Source organism: Athene cunicularia (assembly GCF_003259725.1).
Source record: "Athene cunicularia isolate RWA chromosome 2 unlocalized genomic scaffold, athCun1 chr2_part2, whole genome shotgun sequence".
Taxonomy (NCBI): domain Eukaryota; kingdom Metazoa; phylum Chordata; class Aves; order Strigiformes; family Strigidae; genus Athene; species Athene cunicularia.
This window is the reverse complement of record NW_020799096.1, coordinates 5232192-5238323: the sequence shown is the minus strand read 5'-3', so window position 1 is coordinate 5238323 and position 6132 is coordinate 5232192. Positions and strand designations below refer to the sequence as shown.

The window sequence follows — 6132 nt, the reverse complement described above, 5'->3', positions numbered from 1 at the left end:
AAAAAAAAAAAAAAAAAAAAAAAAGAAAAACACCAATACTGCAGCATTTTAAAAGCCCAGTGACCAAAGGGTATACCAGATATCCTGTCCAGAATGCAAGGACCAGTACTTATGTTTGGAGAAAATTTTTTTCCCCAGTTGGTTTGGCTCAGTGTTACTGAAAAAGTTTGTCCAAAAGTCTATGCACCAAGCCAACACTTATCAGGTTTCAATTTCCAGCTGAAGCCATGACCATTGCTATGAAAACTAACGTGCAATTGTATTCCAGAAAGCAAAGCAACGGAAAAGGCTATTGGAATGTAATAAATACATGCACTGGCACTAAGAGTAAAAATTTTATTATACCAACCTGTGTCATAGATATTTTTCTCCTGTTATTATTAGAGAACAAATGTGCAAATCAACGTTATTGTCTGACCAGAGGGTATTATGCGAATACCCAGAAATTCCCCATCACCCTATCTTGATAGATTACCATCTCTCTTAAAATATGAAGCAGCAATTTAGTCATCCCCACCATGGTCAGTTCAGCAAGATTCAATGAAGTATACAGCAGACTGCCTGTCTGGCCACACAAAAGCTTGAACTGCTCACGTGAGGTATCTTTGCCAGAGCCCACGTATCCCTTACACTTCTGCTGGACTGTATGATACACGTATGTTGGCTGAAGAGAAAGAAAACTGGCAAGTCATATTTTCACATTAGCTACAAATTCAAGCAGCAGAATTCATGTATGTATTAAGAATATACTAATAGTTATCTAAGACAGTTCTACATCTATGGAAGAAAGTGTTAGAACAATCGCATTTTGTGAAAGTTTATTGAAATATTGGTTTTGCTAAACTCTATCACCCCAAAACATAGTAAAAATTGTTTTAACTACGTTCTTTAAAAAATTTAAAATTATTTTCACAAGATTTATGCATCTCCTGTTACTAAGTAAAAGATCAAGTCAGCATCAGAAGAAACAGATACAGGCTTCAAGTCAGCACACTAAGTATACTCTTCACTTACAGCATGTGCACAGCCACAGGAAAAGACACCTCCATGCTTAATTTTATGGAAGTTTCTAACAGAATAAACTAGAAGCCCTGACTCTTCTCATTCTTACTATCAAGCTGACCATGAGCTAGAAGAAAAACACCTCTGAATAGCACCAGCCATCTAGTTCCAGGAACCGTAAAATTTCAACTGAAGGAGGAAGGCTGATGTGCTGACAGCATTATTTGAGCCCATGGCCATACCCCACATATCCCTCCTTTTGTCAAACTTCAGAATGTTGGATGTGCTCATACATTAAGGAAAAAAAGAGGCCCACATGGAAAATTTTGTCCACATTAATTTTGTCCACATTCAGGCACACTCTCTGATTTGCAAAAAGCTCAGGGAAATTAGATCATCTTCAAGCAAGCATTCTTTGCTGTATTAAATAATGGGAGTTTAAAGCCATTGCATCTCCAGAATCTGAAATTCTCTTCGAAGCAGTGACCCATCCTCCCTTTCAGCTGAATCAAGCTCAACAAGAAAAAAAGCTAGATTATCATATGTTGGTTCCTGTAGCTGATTAAAAAATTACTCAGTCCCTGATGATGCAATATTTCAGAGACAGTTTTACGCTTCATATGCCCCCCATAAATTAGGGCTGTACAATAAACACTTTGAGCTAGTGACTATGAAAGAACGTAGGAGGCAATACACACTTCAGTCCACAGCTTTTCCTGCAAATCTTAAACAAAATTATTTGAGTAATAATCTAAGGGAGGCTCAGGAAAGAATTTAAGGACTGGACAAAGTCAGTGAAACCACGAGAGTTGGGATAAATAAATACATCAAAGACCAAAGAATAAGGTACCAAGTAGAGGTGGCAACATGCAAGGAGAAATTACGAGGAGAGTTTAACTTTGAGAAATAAAAAACAGAAGGAAAGAAGAAGAAAAAGACAGATAGGACACGGCTACTATCTTGTAATAGATCTGTTTAGGAACGATTTGTTTTCTTAGTTCCACCCGCCCCCCCAGCCTCTTTACTGAAGATGATGTTTCACAAACACTTCAGATCAACTGAATTCAATTTGAAAGGGGAAAACTTTTCCCTCAGCAGTGACTGATAATTCCCACTCCCTCCCTTGCACTAGTGATATCTACTGTGGAGCTTTGCAGTGCTATCTGACTGTAAGCAGAACACAGAAGAAGAATCAGTAAGTAGACTTATGTCCCCAAACCCAGTAAGAATAGGCCACTTATCACATTTGCGTAACATCTCCAAGTAGTACATCCAGCTCACTAAAGCACTCCAAAGGCTGCTCACTAGAGATGTGCCAAAGTGAGTTAAACTGTACATAAACACTTTTCTAATGGGACCCCTACCACCAGTGGCTTCCAGTCCTCTTCAAAGTGCGATTTACTGCTGAACAGAAAAACGCCTTGTGAATCACTTCCACTCTCTCACAACTAACTTCCCCCCCAGCAGCCATTGAAAACAAGCCTACTACTACAGTCAAATCAAATACTCACAATGGAAACCTGCCATTAGGAGAAAGATATCAACGCATTTTCAAGTGTTTGCAAACAAGCACCACATGAATCACTGTTCCTCCGGCTCTTAAGCGCAAGCACGTGCTTTACAAACCAATGAGCTCAGCAGCTTGAGAAATTAGCTTACAGACAGGTGGCACCAGCCACTTCTACCTGCCCTTAACACAGAAGTTTACCTCCGTCGGATCTGAAACAGGGAGAAGAGGAAACATGTCAGCTATCCCCTGTGGCATAGGCTTCTCATCAATATTCCTCTTAAATGTTAACAGTCATCAGAAAACTGAGGAAACTAGCGAAAAGCTTGTGACTTTATCCTTCAATCTCTTTTGTGTCTCGCAACACTTGCAATAATGAAAGATCACACCACAAAACCAAATCCTTGCAAATAGCTTGATGAAAAAATGCTGATTGAAAGACAGCTTAACAATTTTGTGATTATTCTTCCATTCATCTCTGTAACACCATATGTATGCAGTTTATTTTATGTTAAGTGTCACATATATATTATCACCTCTTACGATCCGTACTATCAAATGCCTGCCAACATGCTGGCTTCTGCCAATTGCTTTTAGTTTCTCTTTCTCTCCTTCTTCAGTGTTATATTTGGAGAGAGAGGAAAAAAAAAAAAAAAAAGAAAGAAAAAAAAGGTGACTGACTTAAGTAGAGGGAAAATTATCCGAAATCCTTTAAACAGTTGCTCTGTTAAATTGATACAAGTTTAACAACGTGTACTTGGCACATTCCTCTTGCCACGAATACAAGAAACTTTAAAAAAAACACACAAACTCAAAAGTAGGGAAATCTTTTAAAGATACAGCACATACCTTACTGAATGGTGGTTTGATGGCTGTTACAAAGCCATTTCTAGTCACAAGCATTCAAGCCATAAAGATTTCATAACCGTAAAATGTCTTTTTGAAATCTCCTTTTTAATAGAATAATGACTGAACAGGGAGGCAAACCCAACCAACTCATTCTCCCTCAAAGTTGTACCTTCAGGATATAGCAGATGAGAAAGTCTACTAGACCCAGGCATGAGAAATAATGTTCCAAGGATGTATGATGCTTTCCAGTCTCCAGGATTCCCAAAACCCCATCACCTTCTACAAACACTTTTTTAAATACAAGGACATGCTGCACATTCATACTACAGCATGACAAAGAGAGCTCCTAAACTTTAAAGAGATCATTTACTTTAAGGAAGCTGAAAATCAAGTGATTAAGCAGAGTCACGACTCAAGAGGAAAACTGTACTCGATGGCCTCACCTAAGCCCCAAGGCAAATCCTTATCTGAGAATCACAAAATTCAAAAAGTTGTAGTTGGCAGTATATCCAAAAAAGCAGCCTGTCATTAGAACACAAAGACACTGCATGTTAACACGCAGGTGCACTGGCAGAGATTTATGGAAATCTTTTCCTAGTCAGATCTACAGACGTTAGCCTCTCACTCCATCACATACTGAACCCATCTAGAGTATCAAAAGAAGGCGGCCACACATTTTAGGTGTGAACATGGGAGCTCTGCTCCCTACATATCAATGTGGAAAACATGAGATCATAGTCCGACACCTCTTTGTAGGCTGGACACTGTAAGAAAACACGGCTGTGAGCCCAAACCTTAAAATCAGAGAGACTTCTACTAGGTAGAAAAAACAAAGAGCAGAAGGAAGGGTGGAGCACCACATTACTCTTGATCTGCTATTCGCTACAGAACAGCATTGCTGTCAGGAAGTACAACGCACACAGCAGCATTTCAGCAACAGTCACACCTTTATGTAGCATAATAAGCTTTTTTTTTGGTGAATACTAGGGTGAAGGGGCATAAAAAAAATTACTTCTTAGGACAACACACCCCAACAGTGATGAACCACAAGTACTTGCTTTTAACAACACACATGGTCAGGTTATATAACGGCTACTGAACTGCAGATACTTTCAGTGACCATGTAAGACTGCTACAGAATAAGTAGGTAAGAATTTTTCCTATCCCTCATCAAAATCCATCTGAATTGTACACCTATTAAGTTTTTCCTGGCATACAGAGAATATAAGAAAAAATATCAAAACAGTAAGTACAGAGACAGGTTCTTTTTCCCTCCCCCTCCTTCAATAAAAAAAAAAAAAAAAAAAAAAAAAAAAGATCCACAGACAATGACACTTATAGCAAAGTTGCAAGCTACAGAGAAGACAAGTGTGTTGTACTGCACAGTGAGTTTAAAACAGATTATAAAAAAAGAGACAAAAGAAAGTCAACTACCCCTATGCAACCTTCCTGGCATGAATAAATTAGGAATCAGGTGCACCTCTAGACTGGACAAATCAAACATTCAGATTCACAGACTGCATTGATAGTATCTTACAATAATACCCATTTCATATCACGTTTATGTTTTAGCCATACTATTTTTTATTTCCTCTGACTGGTGAGTCTTTTAAAGTTGCTGCAGTACTTTTAACAGCTTTATGACATGTGTGTTAATGGATATTTTCCTAACAGTACACAAGAGGGACTTTTACCACCAAACTATCACCACTGTTCTTCCTCCTTCTTATCTAGTTACCGGTCATCAGATTAGATCCCTACCACCTACTTATACAGCTTAGAAAAAAAAGAAAAAAAAAAGTGGTGGTGGGGAGGGAAAATGAGGGAAAGAAAACCTGCAAGGAAAGGAAACTTGCAGCTCAAACTGGAAGAACTTTATGAAAATTCAAATATATTACTGTGAAATATTCTACATAAGTCACTCAATCAAGCAGGAATGACATGGAAAGAATGGGACTAGTGCGAACAATGAATGATCCATAAATGTCTACAAGATTATGTAACTGAGGATGAGACTGCATGCGTGTGTGTGTGTATTTGGAGGAACGGAGGAGAACGAGCTAAGGGGAAGAGGAGGAAACAATGTCCTCAGTCAAGATACAGGACCCTGCACATTTCTTACTCAATTTCCCCCTCTTCCCAAAAGATAAATATTTACTGCAAGCAATCAGGCAGCTGAGGGACAAAAGCAAAAGAAAGCCCATTTGCTTATGAATATATTTCAAAACATCCCCTGCTGAAATTGCACCGTAACTGCTGTATCATGAAATACAGCTCACAGGCAACCATGTTTATACTAAAGCAATTAACACACGGTACATTTCCTGCACTATTATAATCACTGGCGCTCTCGGTGTGTTTGTTGCCCATTTTAAGCCTCGGCAGGTTAAGAGCTATTCTTATAAAATTAACAACAAAACGTTGCTGATTTGAAATGTACTCACTGTTATTTTTCAGGAACTCCTATATTTACTTTACACCATTCCCGAGGGAGAGCCGGACAGTTGTATTAGTTCTGCAAGGAAAAGATACTCAAAATAAACTTTGTAAAGGCTTCGAGCCAAGAAACTTTAAAACCGTAACTTTCCGGACCCGATACCCACTCGCTTTACAAGGCTGCGCACCGCGGCTTTGCATAATCACCACCCACATTTCAGAGCAATCATTTAATCTGAAATTCATCGGCAGATTAATCACTCGCATGAACAAAAACTTCGGGAAAGGCGCACACACACCCACCCCCCTCACCCCCCGCCACGCTCCTGTCTCTTATA

At 39.0% G+C, this 6132-nt stretch overlaps 1 protein-coding gene across 2 annotated transcripts in view; it reads right to left on the bottom strand.

The window, feature by feature from the left end:
* The window catches only part of ELMO1 (engulfment and cell motility 1), a 307238-nt gene extending 301168 nt beyond the window's left edge, over nucleotides 1-6070 (bottom strand). The window contains exons 1-2 of one of the 2 annotated variants that reach the window (XM_026843869.1): nucleotides 5962-6070; nucleotides 5803-5873 (exon numbers count right to left, since the gene is read on the bottom strand). The gene's annotated coding sequence lies outside the window, so the exon portion shown is untranslated. The remainder of the gene's footprint in view (nucleotides 1-5802; nucleotides 5874-5961) is intronic. The other variant, XM_026843870.1, reaches the window with a different exon arrangement.
* Between the last annotated feature and the right edge of the window lie 62 nt (nucleotides 6071-6132).